This window comes from Cetorhinus maximus, chromosome 10, assembly GCF_964194155.1.
Source record: "Cetorhinus maximus chromosome 10, sCetMax3.hap1.1, whole genome shotgun sequence".
Taxonomy (NCBI): domain Eukaryota; kingdom Metazoa; phylum Chordata; class Chondrichthyes; order Lamniformes; family Cetorhinidae; genus Cetorhinus; species Cetorhinus maximus.
Window position 1 is genome coordinate 36,431,683 of NC_135888.1, and position 22,729 is coordinate 36,454,411.

Consider the following 22,729-nt stretch of genomic DNA (forward strand, 5'->3'; position numbering starts at 1 on the left):
GATAGAAAGAGAAAATGAACAATTCCTTCCCCCACATTCCCCATGTTCCCCTATCACCAAATTTCAAGGCCGGAGTTTTACGGTCCCGCGCAGGGGGATGGGGCCATCAAATGCGGTGAGCCATTCTAAATTCTATTGACTTTGGCAGGTGCGTAAAATCCCGCAATCGTAAAATTCCACCCCACATCTTCACTCACTTTGTCAGCTGCACTCCATTTGCCAAGGCTGCACTAAGGAACCCTGAATTTATAGTAAACTGAACTGGGGCTACAGCAGCCATATTCAACCAGTTAGCTGATTAACTACTCTGCTCCTGCAGCTGAGGGTGAGTTTACCCTGTGTGAACTGCAAGAAAGGAAGAACTTAGCCAGCTTACACGATATTTTCCAGTTACTGCTAATTCCAGACTAAATTAGATTTTAAGAGCAAAATTTGAGAATAAAATTAACACTTAAAACTCCCCTCTCACCAAACTCCAAGGCCAGAATTTTCCTGTTGGCGTATGAGGGCGGACCCCGCACGTTGATGCATAAAATGACGCGCGGTGATGTCAGGCGAACGCCCTGAGGTCACCGCGCACCATCGCGATATTTAGGTGGGTGGGCGCGCGATGTTGGATGCGCACCCACCATTAATTAATCACACAGCTAAGGCATTTGAGGCAGCAAATGTCTGCAATTTTTCGGGGCCCGTGCGATCTTCAGGATGTCACATGGATGCAACGGGCAGGCAGGTTGGAGACATTTGTATAAACCTCATCCACGGGCAGGATAAGAGGGGTGAGTGGGGTCGCGAATGTTATCTTTCAGGTATTTAAGCGTGAAAGTTACTTTTGCTTGCCTGTGTGAGCAGGAATACTTCAAAACTCATACCAACTGCTTGGACGACATTAAAAGCTTTCAGGTCAAGACTCTACAGTAAAAATCATTTTTGGGGTCTGCAGGTTTCAGGAAGCTGTCCCTTAGCCTGGGAATGGGAGCTGTGCTCTCCACTGGAGGGACCTCCTCTGTGGAGGAAGGGAGGGCCAGAAGGTGGAGGAGGCCAGGACTGCACATTCAGCCTCCAGGGGAGCCACCTTTGGGAGGAGAGGCGCAGGCACAAGTGGTGCAGGGCCAACAGGAAGTCCAAGGCAGAAGAGGCCGCAGAAGACGCCACTATCCTGCTGCCAAGGTATACAGGCAGCAAAGCAGCTACCTCAACATGTCAGGTGCAGTGCTGAAGGAGGCTCCGTCTCTCAAGGGAGACAGTCGCCTCTATTTGTCAGATGATTGGCCCTGAGATCTCCACAAACTGTATGGGTGGACGCCCCATGCCAGTGGCTCTAAAGATCACAGTTGCCCTCAACTTCTAAGACTCCAGTTCTTTCCGGGGGTCAGTGGGTGATCTCTGTGGAGTTTCCCAATCAGCTTGTCCACACTTGTGTCAAGCAGGTGACAGACGCTCTGTTCAGGTGTGCATTGGCTTTTATCCACTACCGCTGGGACGAGGTCAGCCAGACAGAGGGAGCCAGAGGCTTCGCTCGTTTCCCCCATATCCAGGGTGCTATAAACTGCACACGTGCCTTCGTCAACAGGAAGGGCTTTAACTCCTTGAATGTGCAAATAGTGTGAGATCACAGGATGCAGATTTTACAAGTCTGTGCAAGGTACCCAGGCAGCTCCCACGATGCCTACATCCTCAGACACTCCCAGATGCCGAGGCTCTTCAGTGCTCCAGCCCGACTGGATGGATGGCTGCTGGGTGACAAGGGCTATCCCCTCAAAAGGTGGCTCATGATGCCTCACTGCCATCCAAGAACAGAAGCTGAGCAGTGGTACAATAGGAGCTATGCTTTCACAAGGTCTGTGGTGGAGAGAGCCATTGGTGTTCTCAAGATGCGTTTACGATGCCTGGACCGTTCGGGGGGGCGCACTCCAATATCCCCCAGATCGTGTGTTGCTAATAGTGGTTGCATGCTTCTCTCTCCACAATCTGGCGCTAGAAATGGGCGACGCAGTGGGCGAGGAAGACATAGACGCAGTTGCTCCGACTGCACATGAAAAGTCCAGCAGTGAGTCCAAAGATAAGCATGCACAGGAGAGCACTGAGGGGGTAGCCGCTGACCCGGCTATACTCCAGGGAGGCAGGGACACCCGGGAGGCTTTAATACAAAGAACTTTCAGCTAGCACACCACAGATGGACCTTCAACACTCGCCAGGCTGCAGGCTCCATATTCAATACCTGAGTGCTAAATCTGCCTGGATAGTAACATTAACTAAAGCCCTTGTCAATAAAGCTCAATGTCAAACAACTCACTCATAACATCCTGGGTTCCTGTCTACTTGCAGAAGTAAGGAATCACCCTGACGCATGGCAACATGTCAAAATTTATTGAGAGAACAAATACAAGTTCATAAACTAAAAAAAAAGGCTTTGCACATCACACCAAGCCTTCAAAAAACTACTATGAGCCAACATAAAAGCACCAGTGAGAAACTCGTGGTGTGCCTAAGGTGCCTTAAATTTACGCTTATGGGTGCTACGTCTAGGGGCTGTCCCATTGCTGGCACTGGCATCTGAGCCAGCCTGCTCACTGTGCTGTCCTGTTGGCCTCGATGACCTTGGCGGATTTCTTCTGGCCCATGGAGCCTTTGACGGCCCCGCCTGGGAGAGAGCGGCCAGTTCCACAGCTGGCATCTCCCCAGTCGCCACAGCTTCATTGGATGCCACAGTCACTGGCAGGGGAGGGAAGAGGAGCTGCTGCCCTCATCTGGAGCGGCCAGAGAGGAGCTCGCAGAGACATAGGCAGCTGCTGCGCTGACGTGAGGTCACTTCAGAACTCCCTGCTCGCCGTAGATGGATGGGCACCGAGCTGGGAAACTTGGCGCCCAAGCCATCTCCCACACTGGCACTGAGCAGCTGAGGTCAATGCTGCTGTGAGGGCTTGCAGGTCAGAGGCAACCCCAGGAGGCCCTGATTGATCTCCTGGAGGAGCCTCTCGATGACAGTCACCATTTTCTCCATGGAGGAAGCATGGCGCTCGGCTATGAGGCTCAATGCATCAGTGATGCTCCGCTTGGACTCCGCAAGCACGGGCACCATGCCACGCATAGCCTCATGTATCCCCATCAGATCCTCCCACATACCCTGCTGCACTTCCAGCGTTTGCTGCCTCACAGAAAACTCCAGAGGCAGATCATCAGCCACCGACCGAGTATGTGCCTGGTCTCCAGTGTTCCTCCGACTGCCGGCGCCCTGGACACTCTCTGTCTCTGCCCGCACCTCAAGCAAGTGTGAAGTGCCCTCACTGCCATGCCCCAGGATGCTAGCTGAAGACCTAATTGCCACCGAGGTGCTAGTATCTGCACTGGTGCCTGCCTGGCACGGATGGTGTGACGCTAGTGGGTGGATTTCCTCTGGGGCCTCAGGGGTGAGAGGTGGGCCCTCAGCCTCCTCCTCCCGGCCCTGCTCCAGTGATGCTGAAAGGAAGAACAAGGACATTTTATTAGTTAAATGTCAATTTGCATTCTGCTCCCCCGGGTCATTATGTGCTCATCCTTCCATAATCAATGGTCAACCCATGTTGCAAACTTCAATCACTGAGCATTCAGCAGTGCCATGGCTTTTGGGACACACATGGTGACCTCCGTGCTCGGCAAACACACCTCCCCGTGGCACCCCAGCCTCACCACCACCTCTGGGCCTGGCCACATGGCACCTCTCCAAATCCATGGCCTACTGTTCAAAAGGAGTCAAGATGACCAACTGGGCCTGGCCTCTGCCAGTCCACATCCGCTCAACAGAATTGTGTGGAGTCTTCTCCTGAAAAGGAGAGAGGAGCATTGATTAGTCCAGCCTGTACCTGGATTCCCATCGCATCCCTGCCAACCCAGCCAGAGTGGAACATTGCCCTTTGTTAACCCGCAGCTGCACCACACTCACCCAAAGAAGCCAGGGCTGACCCCCGCTTGCACAAATGCTGCCTCCATCACATTTGGCAGCACACAGAGGCAAAGCAAGCAAGGAGGGACAAGCAAGTGGAACGCAAAGGCCAGGAGTTGGGTTGGTGCCCCGCCACCTGGAATCTCCCCTCCCAGCATGTTAGCACCCTGACTTTGACAAGCCTCCCAGTTCCAGCACTCTGCCTAGGTGCAGATCCTTGAGTTTCACCCCCATTCTATACTCTGGGTGTCAGTGTCACACATGCTGCAGGTGCAGAACCCATCTCGGCACAACCCTCTCAGGTTGAACCACACATGGGCAATATCTGCTGGCCCACCCAGTGAGGGATACAGGCCGTGAAGGATTCAATGCAGTTACTGTGCTCAGAGTTGCAGTGGTGGGCGGGGGGAGGGCTTCTGCGGGGAAAAGGGTGACGGCTGCATTAAGTGACCTCAGCCAGCATGGTACTCACCCTTCCCGAGCACAGGAGATCCTTCGCTCTTTTGCGGCACTGGACCCACGTGCATTGCACCACATCACGGGAGCTCACACTCTCGGCCACCTCCTCCCAGGCACGTTTGGTCAGGTGGGGAGGCCTCTGCCTCCGGTCCCTTGGAATCAGGACCTCCCGCCGCGCTGCCACCTCCTCCAGGAGGGCAGCTAGGCACTCATCGGAGAAACGAGGGGGCACACTACCCCGCTGCCCTACCACCCAGCCTGGCCTGCCCCATTGGCCTACCCTCTGGACTTGTGCGATGCACAGTAGCCCTCTGCTGTGCTCTTCTCCCAGCCATTGTGAGCAGCCTTGCAAAGGCTGTCAGGCCTTCATTTAAACAGTCTGCCGGGTCGCCATTGGACCCGGCAACCTGTGCACGCCCGCTGCCACCCGCTCACTCCCGCTGTCCTTGGGAGTCGAGAAATACGCTGGGCAGGCCTCAATTGGCCCGCCCGTGTAAAATGGTGGGGCGGACCCGATCGCGGGCAGCGCTTGGGTCCACGCCCGCCCACGCCCACTCCCACAAGGCCTGCCCGACATGGGGAAAATCCTCCCCCAAGTCTTCACTCAGTTTGTCAGCTAGCTGCACTCCGTTTGCAATCTCACAATCTAAGATCCCACAGATATGATTGAAACTGCTATTCTTAGAGTAATATAAGAACTGCCGTGAACACATATGAGGCTCTGTCAAGTAAGATCTACTACCAGTCCATGCAGTAAGCACCTATCTCACAATCATTCCCTCTACATTTTCCATCATATACTTCCACCTCATGATCTATCAAAGTTGCAGAACTTACTAAAATCTCCCAACTCCACATTCTTGGCTATAGTTTGGGGATAGTTATTTCGGTTTTATTTTTTGTGGAGTAACCAAAAAAAGCCTTGCTCAGTTATCCTAGAAATCAGATTAGAATCAGCCATTTCCAACAGAAGTAGTTAGTTGGGCCAATGTTTCCTCCATGCCTACTTTAGTCCCACAGTACTCATCCGATCTTTTATCATGTTGCTGGCTGAGGCATGTGACCTTGAATAGCGAGGTTCTGATGTTATTAATAAATGGAGAAGGCCCTAACATCTTAGCATTAGCAGCTCACTATTACCTTACCATTGCACATCTTTGTTTCCTTTTCTCTCTCTGCTTCAGTTCAGAAGGAAGTAGAGGAATGAAACATTTTATATGCATATTTTTAAACTTGACATTGCTTCCTCTAATTTAGCCATAAATAACAAATAAAAAGAACAACAGCTGCACTCACAGGAACTCTTTTCCTGCTTATGTAGATATAAATATTGCGTCAATTGTTTGACTGTGCTCCAGGCAATTTGCTTGGCTGAGGAATCAAGCCACACAATTCAAACATAATTATACTGTGTGATTGGCTTAGGTAGTATTTGGTTGACCACTCTCTTTGAATTTAGATAACAGTTAATTCAAATTCCAAACAGCTCAGTCACTGTTGACAGGGGTCAGCTAATGCAGTTAGTGAGAATATATATAATAAATATTATACTGCCAAAAAGAGAGACATGCTATTGAAGCTTTTTGCCTTGCACTCATCAGGACATCAAGATAAGCCAACAGTAATTTATACTGCATGAGAAGAGAATGCTGATTGATTGGCAAGTGGGTTCCAATTGGAAGAAGCGTTACCATGGAAAATACAGCAGAGAACAGTTAACTATTAACTGTCAAGCTATTGTTTCAAATTCAAACCAAGTAGGTTGACTCCGATTGGTCAAGGCATTGCCATGGGGAATGAACCAGGGAATGACAATACCCCCAAGCTTTTATTTAGTTGGAAAAGGCATAATGTGTGAACATACTTCTTGTCTGCAATGGACAGGGCCGTGTGTGTGACTATATATGCAGTAGCAACATGAGTGGCATTCTCCGCTAACAGGATGCTGCCATCAAGCCACAAAGATGTTCTGCCTATCACACAAATGAATAATGTGGTATATGAATTACAGTGGATGCCAGGTATGTAGGCTGTACGTTACAATGAATGGGATCATACCAAACAACACATCCCTTTGGCTTTCGCAACAGGCTAAGGACTAATCACATCCAACCAGCCCATACTTGCAAAACTCAGAACACAAGTGTCCAACATTATATGTGATTTTGCAATTGGGCAACACCTGCTAAACAATCCTAAAATAGATAAGATACCAGGACTGGATGAGATTTGCCCAAGGGTACTGAGGGAAGTGAGTGTGGAAATTGCAGAGGCACTCGTGATAATCTTCCAGTCTTCCTTAGACACGGGGGAGGTGCCAGAGAACTGGAGAACTGTGAATGTTACACCCTTGTTCAAAAAGGGGTGCGAGGATAAAACTGGCAACTACAGGCCAGTCAGTGTGAACTCACTGGTAGGGAAACTTCTGGAAACTATAGTATGGGATAACATCAATAATAATTTAGACAAGTGCAGGATAATTAAGGAGAGCCAACATGGGTTCATCAATAGGAAATCATGTTTACCTAAATTTCTGGAGTTTTTTGAGGAGGTAACAGAGAAGGTTGATAAAGGAAACACTGCGATGAACAGTGTACACTGCTTTATATGGATTTTCAAAAGGCATTTGATGCAGTGCCACACAACAGACTTGTGAGCAGAATTCCAGGTCATGGAATGAAGGGGAAAGCGGGCACTTGGATAAGAAATTGACTGAGTGACAGGAAACAGAGCGTAGTGATAAATGGTTGTTTTTCGGATTGGAGGAAGGTTTGTACTGGAGTTCCTCAGGGGTCAGTGTTGGGACCCTTGCTCTTCCTGATATATTTTAATGACCTAGGCTGTGGTGTGCAGGGCATGATTTCAAAATTTGCAGATGATTTGAAGATTGGAAATGTTGTCAACTGTGATGGGGATGGTCTTGAACTTGAAAAGGACATAGACATGATGGTGGATTGGGCAGACAAGTGACAGATGACGTTCAATACAGAGGAGTGTGAGGTGATTCGTTTTGGCAGGAAAGATATGGTGAGACAGTATAAAATAAGGGGAGAAACTCTAAAGGGAGGTGCAGGAACAGAGGGACCTCGGTGTATACATACATAGGCTATTGAAGATGGCAGGGGCATGCTGAGAGAACAGTTAATAAAGCATGTAGTATCTTAAGCTTTATTAATAGGGGCATTGAGTACACGAGTAAGGAGGTCATGTTGAACTTGTATTAGACACTAGTTAGGCCTCATCTGGAGTACTGCATCCAGTCCTGGGCACCATACTTGAGGAAGGATGTGAAGGCATTGGAGGGAGTACAGAGGAGATTCACAGGAATGATACCCAAAATAAAGAACTGTGGCTATGAGGATGGATTGGAGAGGTTGGATATCTTTCCCTTGGAGAAAAGAAGGCTGAGAGGGACTTGATGGAGGTATTCAAGATCCTGAGGGGTATGGATAGTGTAAATAATGAGAAACTCTTCCCAATGAAGAGGACCTCAAGAACTAGAGGGCACAGATTCAAAATAATTGGCAAAAGGAGTAAATGTGATGTGAGGAAAAACTAAATTCACCCAGAGGGTGGTTAGAGTCTGGAACAGGCTTCCTGAAAGGGTGGTGGAGGCAGGTTCAATCAAGGTATTCAAAAGGGAATTGGATTGCTACCTGAAAAGAGAGAATGCGCAAGATTAAGGGGATAAGGCAAGGGAGTGAGACTAGGTGGAATGCTTTTTCAGTGAGCCAGTGCAGACTAAATGAGACAAATGGCCTCCTTCTGCACTGTAAAGATACTGTGATTCTGATTGTGCTAAGAATTACACTGAAAACCAATTATCAGTCAGGGTCATAATGTGGCTCAGTTACACATGCTAGAAGCCAAATATATTCACACAGGACCCTGTCCTTTGCAGATAGGAGCCTGTCCACACACAACACCTCTTCCAACTAAGCAAAAGCTTGGGAGACAGCCATTCCTTGGTTCATTCCCCATGGAAACGCCTTAACCAGAGTCAACCTGCCTGGTTTAAATTCAAAACAAAAGCTTGGCAGTTAACAGTTTCCTGCTCTCTGCTGCATTCTCCATGGCAACGCCTCTAGCACTGAGAGTCTACTTGTCAACCAATCAGCACTCTCTTCTCATGCAGCATAAATTGTTGCTCCCTTTAATGTTGGTTTATCTTATGTAGCTGTACTGATAAGCGTCAGAGTCGACGCATGGGAAATCCTCACTGCTGACCGGAGCGTCTGGAGACGAGCAGTCAGGAAAGGTGTGGAAAAAGCAGAGGACAGAAGAAATGGCCAGATCATGGAAAAGGGAGCCCGCTGGAAGGAAAGATTCATCAGTCGACCTCGTGCCAATGCTAACCGTCTGTGCCAGCTGTGGAAGAGACTGCCACTTGTGAATCGACCTCTACAACCACAACAGGCAATGTTCAACCCAGAAGTGACGTACACACGGGGTGCAGTCCATCATCTTCCAAGACAGGCAGATACCAATAATAATACAAAAACGTAAAAATAGATAGTGTCATTTTGTTACTGATTTACTCAATGAATTTAGTTGGAACTCAACACCTAAAAGTTCTAATTCTGTGTCATTCTGGCCCTTTTCAAAGACTTGAGGGAAATCCTTTGAAGTCCCAGGGTAGAACTCGTAATGAAAACAAATCTAAAGAATGATATTTCTTCATTATAGAGTCATAGAGGTCCACAGCACAGAAAAAGACCCTTCGGCCCATCGAGTCAGCGCCAGTCAAACAAATACCTAACTATTCTAATCCCATTTTCCAGCGCTAGGCCCATAGCCTTGTATGCCACGGCATCGCAGGTGCACATCCAAACACATCTTAAATGTTAGGAGGGTATCTGCCTCCACCACCCTTTCAGGCAGTGAGTTCCAAATTCCCACCACCCTCTGGCTGAAAAAATTCTTCCTCACGTCCCCTCTAAACTTCCTGTCCCTTACCTTAAATCTATGCCCCCTGGTTATTGATCCCTCTACCAAGGGGAAAAGTTCCTTCTTGTCTATCCTATCTATGCCCCTCATAATTTTATACACCTCAATCATGTCCCCCCCTCAATCTCCTCTCCTCCAGGGAAAATAACCCCAGTCTATCCAATCTCTCCTCATAAATAAAACTCTCCAGCCCAGGCACCATCCTGGTAAATCTCCTCTGCACTTTTTCTAGTGCAATCACATCCTTCCTATAATGCGGATTCCAGAACCGCACGTAATGCTGTGGCCTAACCAGTGTTTTGTACAGTTCCCGCATAACCTCCCTACTCTTATATTCTATGCCTCAGCTAATAAAGGCAAGTACCCCATATGCCGTCTTAACCGCCTTATCTACCCGTCCTGCTACATTAAGGGTCCCGTGGACATGCACACCAAGGTCCCTCTGATCCTTGGTACTTCCCAAGGTCCTACCATTCACTGTTTATTCCCATGCCTTGTTTGTCCTGCCCAAGTTCATCACCTCACACCTAACCGGATTAAATTCCATTTGCCACTGATCAGCCCATCTGACCAGCCCGTCTATATCCTCTGTCATCTAAGGCTATCCTCCTCACTATTTACCACCCCAACAATTTTCGTGTCATCAGCGAATTTACTGATCAACCCTCCTACATTCAAGTCTAAATCGTTTATATCTACCACAAACAGCAAGGGACCCAACACCAATCCCTGTGGAACCCCACTGGACAGAGGCATCCAGTCACAAAAGCACCCTTCGACCATCACCCTCTGCTTCCTGCCGTGCAGGCAATTCTGGATCCATTTTGCCAAATTGCCATGGATCCCATGGGCTCTTACCTTCGTTAACAGTCTCCCAGGTGGGACCTTATCAAAAAGCTTGATGAAGTCCAAGTAGACTACGTCAAATGCATTGCTCTCATCTACACACTTGGTCACCTCTTTGAAAAATTCAATCAAATTGGGCAGACATGACCTCCCCTTAACAAAACCATGCTGACTGTCCTTGATTAAACCCTGCCTCTCCAAGTGTAGATTAATTCTGTCCCTCAGAATTGCTTCCAATAGTTTCCCCACATTGAATTTAGACTGACTGGCCTGTAGTTCCCTGGTTTATCCCTTCCTCCCTTCTTGAATAACGGTACCACATTGGCTGTTCTCCAGTCCTCTGGCACCTCTCCTGTGGCCAGAAAGGTATTGAAATTTATTACCAGTGCCCCTGCTATCTCCTCCTTTGCCTCACTCAACAGCCTGGGATACATTTCATCCGGGCCTGGATTTATCTACTTTTAAGCGTGCCAGACCACTTAGAATCTCCTCCCTTTCTATGCTAATTTCTTTAATTATTTCAGTCCTTCTGCCTGATTTCCATTCCCACGTTGTCCTTCTCACTTGTGAACACCGACACAAAGTATTCATTTAGAACCCTACCTACGTCTTCCGGCTCCACACACAAATTACCACGATGGTCCTTAATGGGCCCTACTCTTTCCCTAGTTATCCTCTTACACTTGGGCAGCATTTTCCCCCCGTCGGGGTGGGGGGCAGTTCAAGAGCGGGCACACGGATGCGCACCTCCAAACAGCGCCTCCGATTGGAGGCGCGCTGCCATTTTACATGGGAGGGCCAATTAAGGCCTGCCGAGTGATGTCCGCAAGGAAGCGCTATGCGCTTCCTGTGCGGACATTTGTGGGGGGGGGGGGGGAATTCCCTGAGCCGAGAGTGTGCTCTTCTGCGCATGCGGGCAAAAGAGCGCACTCATCTCCCTGAGGCTAAGCACTGCCTCAGGGAAATCGGCTACACGTTAAAAAATGCTGAAAACAGAAAAAAAAAAAAATCCCTGACATGTCCCCTCATATGACACTGTCACATGAGTTGGGACATGTCCAGCACTTTCAGTTTCAATTTATTAAATATTTATAAACATACATGAAACCTCATCCCTTAAGGTTGGACAGGCAGGTCCACTAATTACAGCTAATTCGGCTGAGCCCCCGCAGACCTGGAAATTGAAATGGGTGGGGTGACATCAGGAGTTCCGCCCGACTTCATCCCGCGTCAGCGAGCGGGCCCTGCCCCCCTGCTCGCCAACCGGGAAATCCTGGCTTTAATGTACTTGTGAAATAACTTTGGATTTTCCTTTATTTTACCTGCCAATGTTTTTTCATGCTCCCTTTTTGCTCTCCTAATTTCCGTTCTAAGTTCCCTCCTACACATTCTATATTCCTCCAGGGATTCCGCTGTTTTGAGCCCTCCGTATATGCCATAAGCCTCCCTTTTTCTCTTTATCCAATCCTGTATATCCCTCGACATCCAGGGTTCCCTGGATTTGTTGGTCCCACTCTTTGTCTCTACTGCAATATGTTGGCCCTGTACTCTCCCTATTTCCTTCTTGAATGAGTCCCACTGCTCTGATGCAGCTTTACCTAAAAGTAGCTGCTCCCAGTCCACTCTGGCCAAATCATATCTGATCTTATTAAAATTGGCCTTCCCCCAATTTAGAACTCTGATTTCTGGCCCAACCTTGTCCTTTTCCATAACAACCTTGAATCTAACGGAGTTATGATCACTATCTGCAAAATGCTCCTCCATTGATACCTCAACCACTCGCCCGGCTTCATTCCCTAAAATTAAGCCCAGGACCTCCCCCTCTTATAGGGCCTTCTACATACTGGCTTAAAAAGCTCTCCTGGATGCATTTTAAGAATTCTGCTCCCTCTAAACCTATCACACTATGACCAACCCAGTTAATGTTGGAGAAGTTGAAAACCCCACTATTATTACCCTATTATTTTTACACTTCTCTAAAATTTGCCTACATATCTGCTGTTTTATTTCTCTCTGACTGTTTGGGGGCCTATAGTACACACCCAGCAATGTGATTGCTCCTTTTTTGTTTTTCAGTTCTACCCATATGGCTTCATTTGAGGAGCCTTCTAAGATGCCATACATCCTTACTGCTGTAATTGATTCCTTGATCAATATTGTGATACCCCCTCCCCTTTTACCTCCTTCCCTGTCTCACCCGAAGACCCTATATCCTGGAATATTGAGCTGCCAATCCTGCCTCTCTCTCAATCATGTCTCTGTGACAGCAATGACATCATACTTTCATGTGTTAATTTGTGCCCTCAACTCATTTGCCTTATTTGTCAGACTCCTTGCATTAAAATAAATGCCACCCAACCTTGCCAAACTCCCTTGTGCCTTAACTGGCCTATAATTTCTATGCCTTCCAGACTCACTTGCTCTCTCTTCTAACTTTGGCTGTGCATCTCTGCCTGCTGAACCTCCTTGCAGGATCCCATCCCTTGCCAAGTTAGTTTAAACCCTCCCCAACAGCACTAGCAAACCTCCCCGCAAGGATGTTGATCGTATTCCGGTTCAGGTGCAACCAGTCCACCTTGTACCACCAGCCCTTGTACACTGCCCCCAGAAACAGTCCCAATGTCCTGGAAATCTAAAACCCTCCCTCCTGCACCATCTCTCCAGCCACGCATTCATCTGGACTAATCTCCTATTTCTATACTCACTAGCGTGTGGCACCAGAAGTAATCCAGAGATTACTACTTTTGAGGTCCTGTTTTTTAAATCTGTTTCCTAAGTCCTTAAATTCTGCTTGCTGGACCTCATCTCTCTTTCTACCTATGTCGTTGGTACCAATATGTACCACGATCTCTGTTTGCCCTCCCCATTTAGAATGCCCTGCAGCCGTTCAGTGACATCCTTGACCCTGGCACCAGGGAGTGTCACCAGCTGCAGCTACTTGAGCTCTGAGTTTCGGAGCTTGAGCGGCAGCTGGAGGCGCTGAGGTGCATTGGCGAGGCTGAGAATTTTGTGGATAGCACGTTTTCAAACGTGGTCACCCCACAGTTTATGGAAATGCAGACAGAGAGGGAATGGGTGACCATCAGTCAGAAGAAAGGTGTCAGGCAGGTAGTCAGGAAATCCCCAGAGTGCGTCTCGCTCAAGAACCATTTCTCTGTGTTGTAAAATGGTGAGAGTGATGGTTCCTCTGGGGAATGCAGCCACGCTCATGGCACTGTGAGTGGCTCAGCTGCAGGGGGATGGGGCAGAGGAGTTATGTCTATGACCGCAGAAATGCCTGTCTGTTCCCCTTACTATTGAGTCTCCTACAACTAATACTCTTCCCCTCTTTTTCCTCCCCCGCCGTACAGTTGAGTCACTCACAGTGCCATGAGCGTGGCTGCACTCCCCAGAGGAACCGTCACTCTCACCGTTTTCCAACACAGAAAAACTGTTCCCAAGCGAGAAGCACTCTGGGGATTTCCTGACTACCTGCCTGACACCTTTCTTCTGACTGATGGTCACCCATTCCCTCTCTGTCTGCACTTTCATAAGCTGTGGGGTGACCACATCTTAAAACATGCTATCCACGAAACTCTCAGCCTCGCGGATGCACCTCAGTGCCTCCAGCTGCCACTCAAGCTCTGAAACTCGGAGCTCAAGTAGCTGCAGCTGGTGGCACTTCCTGCACACGTGGTCGGTCAGAGCGCAAGGAGCATCTAGAGCTTCCCATATGTTGTAGGCGGTACATAACACAGGACTGAGCTGCCCTGTCATGCCTCTAGTTGAAAATAAAACCTTACCTTAAGTTAAATACAGTAAAAAAAAAGTTAAATTATTTATGTGCTTTAAATAAAAATTAGAACCCTTACCTTTCCTTAGCTTAATCTAATTTAAACTGGAGAAAAATACTGGAGAAAAGCATTTACTCACTACTCACCAATCAGCTCTCACCTTTGTGCTGATGTCACTTTTTGAAGCTTCCCTGCACTCGCGCTGGAGGTGACCTCTCCACCACTCTCTCGCACTGTCTTGTGATGTCACTCTTGCTATTTTCAACAAAAACTGACTGCAGGACACTCTTCCCAGACTGCTTCACCGTGATGCTGACTGCAGGACACTATTCCCAGACACACTATCAAACTTAGATAGCAAGAGACAAGAGCAAGGGCTTACTTGCAATAGTAAAAATCTAATAGCTGGAGAATAAGAGTAAAAAGATCTAATGACAACTGCTGATGAGGAATGATTTCACCAGCACTGGTTGTCATCCTGTACATTTCCTGGGGTGCGGGGTCATCTTTCACACATGAGCCCTCAGTAGTGCACCTCAAGAACAAATTCAATTTTTTGAGGGCATCACAGCTCAGTCCAATCCTGGTACACGTAGGCATGCATTTTCCAGGAGCTCTTAATGATTATGGCCAGAAAGCCTGGCCAACTTTTTCCTTCCCTTGTCCAAGGGTCCAAAGATCAAGCAAAGCCCTGTTGAGATCAGCCAAAACGTAAAATTAAAATTCAGTTGTTACTTAATTCTCCTTTCTTTAAATGATTCATATTTTAATCAGCGCCCTCAGGTATACAACTAGTACATTCCCCATGTTAGTGTAATTTTTTTATACATATACAAATTTGTGATGGAGTTAGATTTATTCCAGATAGTTACTCCACAGACATTTTGTGATGCAGGGCCTGCAACTATATTATTGGACATAACAAAAGGGGACAGAAAATGTTAAGACAGCTATTGACTACAGCAAATGCTCACATAAAAGTGTGACCAGAATCATGCCAAAGGGAAGTAAGGTTTGTGCATAGCATTGCGTGTTACATGCAACAATTTTAATATTATGTAGGCAATGATAATGAAATGTATAATTAGATGAAAATATCCTATCAAGAAAACGTTTCATAATTTACAAAAGGTAAAGAAGGTCAGGCATTATGGATCAGTGAATTGTACAAAAACATTCTTGCTTCACTTCTCCATTCGCCTGCTTTGTAACCTCTTCAAAATTTGTGTTCACCTTATCCAATGAGTTTGTCTTACTGTGACAAACTGGTGCAACTGTTGATGAAGTCAAGCATGTATCCAGTGGCTCCTAAATTAACTCCACAGACAAGCTAGTGTTGAATAAAGCCAAACCAATCATTAGCTTCCAAAGCATTTTGTCGTAAATAAATTGCTTATTTTATTGCAGTAAATAGAACTCAGAATTTGATCAATGTCTCTGTTGCAAAAAAGTGATTGATTTACGGACAGACCTGAATAATTTTCTGCTAAAAAAGGCCTGCCAGTTAGTGTATTACTGAATCCGTAATAATATCAAGTACCTTTTGAATGAAGCAAACAGCAGTTTGAAACTTTTTTCAATACAGATAATGCAAAGTAACATATTTGTATTGATTTTTGAATATTCACAATCATTTCTAACAGAACTGAAATAACCAGAGAGGTTTAATTCTACATAGATGACTGTTACTGCAGGAAAGGAAATGGCTACTCTTATAGAATTACAATAGTGCCACTAATGTTTATGTGCGTGTGTGACTGTGATAGTCCAAAGATACATTGATTCCTGGGCTAGATCTAGGAGAGAGTCAAGGACAGAACTCAAGGAGAACTCAGTAAAATTAGATTTCTAGAAATTTTACACTCCCATCGATAAATCAGGACTGCAGAATATATCAGAGTGTGGTATTATGCAACGTAAATAAAAATTACAGAGAGATGGGAAAGGCTTAGCAAGACCATAGAGACAAGCCTCACTAAAGACTTATATTACGCATATTTGCTTGGTAGCACAGAACTTGAGTATTGCTAAAAAAAACAGAGACGTGCTGTGGAAGCATCTGACGGGTAAGCCGCACAAGTGTCAGGCAATGGCCATCTCCAACAGAGGAAAATCTAACTATCTTCCTTGACTTCAGTGGCATTACCATCACTGAATCCCCCACTATCAACATCCTGGGGGCTACCATTGACCAGAAACTGAGTTGGACTAGCCATATAAATACTGGGGCTACAAAAGCAGGTCAGAGGCTAGGAATCCTGCGACGAGTAACTCACATCCTGACTCCCCAAAGCCTGTCCACCATCTACAAGGCACAGGTCAGGAGTGTGATGTAATACTCCCCACTTGTCTGGATGATTGCAGCTCCCACAACACTCAAGTTTGACACTGCCCAGAACAAAGCAGGCTGCTTGATTGGCACCCCATCCATAAACATTCACTCGCTCCACCACCGACACACAGTAGCAGCAGTGTGTACCATCCACAAGATGCACGGCAGGAACTTGCCAAAGCTCCTTCGGCAGCACCTTCCAAACTCACGACCACCACCATCTAGAAGGGCAAGATAGATGGGAACATCACCACCTGGAAATTCCCCTTCAAGCCACTCGCCATCCTGACTTGGAAATATATTGCCGTTCCCGCACTGTTGCTGGGTCAAAATCCTGGAACTCCCTCACTAACAGCACTGTGGGTGTACCTACACCACATGGACAGCAATGGTTCAAGAAGGCAGCTCACCACCATCTTCTCAATGGGAACTAAGGATGGGCAATAAATGATGGCCCAGCCAGCGAAGCCCACATCCCGTGAATGAATTTAAAAAAAAGAACAGCCAAAGATAATGTAGTTGACAAAATAAGTTAGAAAAAGGAGGAAGGGAGGAGGCTCGTGTGGAGTTTAAGCACCAACATGGATCTATTTGACCAAATAGCCTCTCTACATTCTGTAAATGTTATTTATTATGTAGTCTCATGTCGTGTACCTTTGGTGAAGACTGTGTCCAAACTGACTCCTAAATGACATTAGTGATTTGGCATAACAAGCATCTGAAATCACTTCATATTGACACAATGGAGACATGGAGCTCCAGCCCATTCATTGTCTCAGTTTGTGGGTGAATAACAGCATCAAATAAAACAGACCAGAATTCAAAACAAACGCACCAACCACTACATCAAAATAGCAGAGAGAGAATGAATTCATTAATGTGTTATGTTCTACTGTGGGGTTGCTTTGCTTGCCAACCAGTTGCACGCTTATCTGTTGGTGGGTGAGTCAATGTACTGCAGACGCAGACACCAATCTGAAATAAATCACATGCTTTTTATTTACACTGACAACAGAGCACTAACATGGTGTGTGCTTCTAAAACCAGACCCTAGTCTAGACTAACAGTAACATGGTGGCCTGCGCTACACAGCTATTGGGTCATACAGTCATGTGGTCAATCTGCTCACATTCTCTTAAAGGTGTATTGCACCTCAGATTACCACATAATGCTAATGAGTTAGTGCAGCAAGTAAGTGCAAACATCCTTATGCAGAATAATTAACGCTGATACAGTTTAAACAAATATTTCTACAATGTTTGCAACTACTGTAATAGATTAGCTAAAGGTAGTTTTACAGATTCACCTAATCCCTTCCAAATACATCACCATTCATTGTTCAAGGCACAGCATCTGCCAAGAACAGGTCGTCTGTGAGGATACCTCTAGCTCATTTTCTTTGTGTCTGTGCATTAGCAAAATCGAGGAAACTGCTTATGAGGTTTTGCAGGAATGGGATTGTGCATTGCAGTCTATAGTGGGAACAACACAAGGGATTCCCAGGGCCCCAAATCAAATAAGCCTCACCATTCATCATTAGCAATTTCTCATACTTTCTGGGCATGATTACATTTTCAGTCTTAGCTTGCAGTGCAGTGAGATTTATGCTCACTTGACTGTCAGCATCAAAGTAATAAAGCAGAATAGGATTGTTTATGCCATAAAATTTCACCAACAATAAACCTCAAAGCAGTTTAATGTAATACGTGAGATTTAATTCAGGAAACATCTCAAATGGCATTTTAAACAGGGAATTAATTAAACACCAAAAACAATGGCCAGAAGAATATGAATGTAAATGGTATAAAAGTTGTCAAAGGGAGTCAGATTTATCTGTTTAGCACCAAATTCTAATATAAATTGCACTTGACTTTAAGCTGCAGCTGATCTGAAAGCAGCTTGATTTCACATCAAATTTAATCCAATAACAAAATGGTCCATTAAAGGTTTCATAACCAGGTTTTTCTGGATTTCACCTACAGTATTAGGTGTACCTGGCTCAACAAACACATTGTCATAAAGCAATGACAAGAAAGGGCAGATCATGCACAGTAAGCTGGACTGTGACTTAACTGGGAATACATTGCAAAGGTTATCAGGTCATCAAAGCTTTTGCTCTGAATTTGCCACGGCCATTATTACCAGAAGGTGAGATGCGATACCATTTTAAATAGCCTTGTAATTTTTCTTACATTGAACTGGTTTCTGAAATTGTAGAATTTGAAACTGGCAGCAGTGTAATCTCTTCCAGACTGACAACCGTCCCAGATAACCGTGTTCATCCAATTCTGATCTCGAGCATCCCCAATTACAATGATTGCGCTACTGGCTGCTGTGCCTTCCACTGCAAAGTCCCTAAGCTCAGGAATGCCCTCCCTGAATGCCTCTGCCTCTCTATTCCTCTCTTCCCCTTTACAATACTCTTCAAAAATAACTCTTTGACCACGTTTTTGGTTACCTGCTCTAATATCTCGGTATGTAGCTCAACATCAGATTTTCCTTAATAACACTACTGAGAAGTGCCTTGGGGTGGTTTACTATGTTAAAGGTGCTATATAAATTCAAGTTGTTGTTGTTGCTACTACCAATGCCTTCATTTATGGACAAAATACCTTCCTAAAAGGTAAAGTTTTTACAACATAGAAAAATGTGTTATTATAAATAGATTGTGATCAAACTTGGCACTGAATCAATTTCTCATAGCTATAGTGCACCGTAATGTTAATATAATAATGTTAATTAGTTTTAACTTCAGTCTCAATCTCATTTTAAAATGCCGCTGTCTTTCAGTTTCATTCAGACATCATGTATTACAGTTTCAATTGCCTTGAGCCAACTAAAAACTAACAGGTGCAACTGAATTTTGCTGTTCACCACTATTAAAGTGGTCATGGGTAAATTTTCTGGTAGAGATCTGATTTTACAATGGAATCAATAGCCACTACATTTGAAAAGGAAAGGTAAGAAGGCACAGAATAAGAAATAGCGCATTGGCCCAAAAAGTCTCTTTCTTCAACGCATACAATTCGCCCAATCATAGTCTCTATCCCACACATTTCATTTTGCATGAGCAAGTTCAGCTCAAGCGCCCTCTGATTGTCAAACATAATCGAGGAAGACTGAAGAATATTTGTCCATTCAAACATCTGCACTGTTGACCTTTGATCTGCTATGTCCAACGAGAAACAAATCTCCTTCCCAAGCGCTAACTGCCTCCTCTCTATAGCTTCATCCTCGGCCTCCCACTCCATCGAGATGGGGTGGGAATCACAAATGCCTGTGAAATATATAATCATCTCAGTCCACATTTACTTGTATAAAAGCAAAATACTGTGGATGCTGGAAATCTGAAATAAAAACAGAAAATTCTGAAAAAAACTCAGCAGGTCTGATAGCATCTGTGGAGAGGGAAACAGAGTTAACGTTTCAAGTCTGTGTGACCCTTCTTCAGGGCTAAAGAGAAATAGAAATGTGATTAAATTAATACTGTTTAGAGGGTGGTTGGAGCAGGTGAAGCTGGATAGAAGGCCAGTGATAGATGGGGGCTAAGGACAGATTGATAAAGATGTCATGGACAAAAAAGACAAAGGGAATGTTAATGGTCATGTTAAGGGCTAAAGTAGGTACTGACAGCGGCATAAAGGTAAGAAAGCAGAATGTGTTAATAGCAGAACAAGAGTAAGCACTCTGTGAAAGAACAATAGCTTGTACAATAGTTGTTTGTATAATAGAGTCACCTTGGCTCAGTTGGTAATGCTTTTGGTTTAAAATGAGAAGGTTGTGAGTTCAAGTCCGACACAACGACTTAAGCACAAAAATCAAGGTTGACATTACAATGTAATATTGAGGGACTGCTGCACTGTCAAAGATGCTATATTTTAGATAAGACATTAAACTGAGGCCCTGTTTGTCTTCTCAGGTGAACATAAACAATCCCATGGTACATTTCAAAGAAGAGAAAGGGTGTTAACTCTGGTGTCCTGGTCCATATTTATCCCTTAATCCGCTTCACAAAAGCAGATTATCTGGACATTATCACATTGTTGTTGGAGGGAGTTTGCTGTGTACAAATTGGCTGCTGTATCTCCCACATTCCAAACAGTGACAATACTACAAAAAGTACTTCATTAGCTGTAAAGTGCTTTGGGACATTGCATAGTCATGAAAGATGCTAAATAAATGCAAGTCTTTCTTTTTTTCTTTACTATCGAATGTCAAACAGATCATTTAGAGTCTGCTCAAAATAATGGGAAGAAATAAATAGTTCAATTTTTCTTGATGTTTAGAAATTTTGACCAAATTCATTTGTGTGCTCAGAGACCAAGGAAAACAGTTTGCTTGACGCAACATCATTTCTCAGGATCTTGAAAGCCTACATCAGACTTCCATCAATCTTTCTCACTCTAAAAATAAAGCAATTTAAATTCATAGTTACAAACCCCAAATCCTGTAATCATCCTTATCTCTCAGTAATCCCATGCCAACGGAGGAATGCACGAAACTTCACAAAATATTCCAAATGTGCTATTATCAGTGATCTAAATAAGGGCAGAGCATCATGTTTTGAGGTAGAGTCAATGTCCTCAAGATGCATCTGGGATGTCATTAGTTCTGTCAATACAGCTTCACATTGACTGAGAAGTTTGAGTGAAAAATCAATAAGAACAGCCGATGTCTTTGACAATGAACCCTCCTTCACTGTATACACATTTCCTATGTCAATATGCATTATCTTCTGACTAAGTACAGACCACTAGCCATGCACATCAAGTAACATTTGCCAATCATGCGGAGGATTACCACAGATTCAAGGCTTTTGTCCCTGGAGAAGATTCCATTCCTGCTCTGTGTCCCATCTTCCACCATCTGCTATCTTGAGTTCATCCAAAATGAACTACAGGGTCGCTTTGCTCAAGAACCGGTTGCATGCTTATCTTTTGGCAGGTGAGTCAATTACTATATACTGCAGATGCAGAAACCAATATGAAATGAAGCACATGCTCTTTCTTTACATTGGCAATAGAGCACTAACATGAAGTGAGCTTCTACAACCAGCCCCTAATCTAGACTAACGTTAACATGGTAGCCCGTGCTACACAGCTATTGGGTCTTACAGTCATGTGGCCAATCTGCTCACATTTTCTTAAAGGTATATTACAGCTCAGATTACCACACCCCTCCCCCTTTACTTGAAAGTACATTTACAATACATTAACTATTCACAAATTCAATCTCTCAGGGGGCTTTTTCAAACATGTCGACTGTCGTAGTTCTCCGACTTCGGATGGTTTATCTGAGGCCTTCCTCTCAGGATTTACCTGTCCACTAGGCTCCCCAGTGGGAACCTGCAAGTTTGCCTCTTCGACTCTCTCCAGCTCAACAGGTCCTACAGGTACTTCGAAAGCACCTAGACTCCAACAGGAATGTTTGGCACACCATTTCTTGTGGATCTGCTTCCCTTTTCCTGAGCTGATCTAAATGTCACCTGATTATCTGGCCTTCACCCGATATATGGCAGAACAGGGGTCCTGTCACTGCACTGACTTCACCTGATAGCCATTTGGGCCCATCTCCAAAGTTCTTGGCAAAAACTGCTTTTCCTACAGTGAAGTTTCTTTCACGACAATGGTAATCATATTTATTTTTCTGGGCCTCCTGACTTCTCTCTACCCTCCCCCCTAAATTCAGCCTCATGAGGCTAAAGCATGTCTTGAGGACGTCTCTTCATTACTAACTCTGCAGGGGCAATACTGCTGGTCGTATGTGATGTAGTCCTATAGCTAAGCAGGAAACGTGATAACTTTGTTGCTACAGAGTCCACATCTAGTTTTTTCATTCCAGCCATGAAGGTCTGGACTGCCCTTTTGGCCAACCCATTGGATGCAGGGTGGTATGGTGAGGTCTTGACATCTGTTATGCCATTGAGAGTTGTAAATTTTTGGAATTCCCCGCTGGTGAATGCCATTTCATTATCAGACACTGTTATCTCTGGTAAACTGTGTATCGCAAAACTCTGATGCAATCTGCCTATGGTGGCGGCAGATATGGGTGATCTCACCTCGCATACAGCCATCCATTTGGAGTGAGTGTCGATAAGTAAGAGGAACATTGTGCCCAAAGGAGGTCCCACGTAGCCAACATGGAGGTGGACCCAAGACCTTCCTGGTCATTCCCAAGGATGCAATGGAGCAGAAGGGGGCAATTTCTGCACCTGTTGGCACTGCATGCAGCTCTTGACCATGTTTTCAATTTCAGTGTCCATCCCTGGCCTCCATTTTCATTCTGGAAATGCCGGGGTGAGCACTATGCAATTCTATCAATATCTTCCTCTGTGAGGCACAATGCTCCCCACAGTAAGATGCCATCCGGGCAGGTGAGCTCGTATCTCTAGTTAAAATAGGGCTTTGTTTTGTCCGACTTCGGCTCATTCGACCATCCCAGCAAGACTTG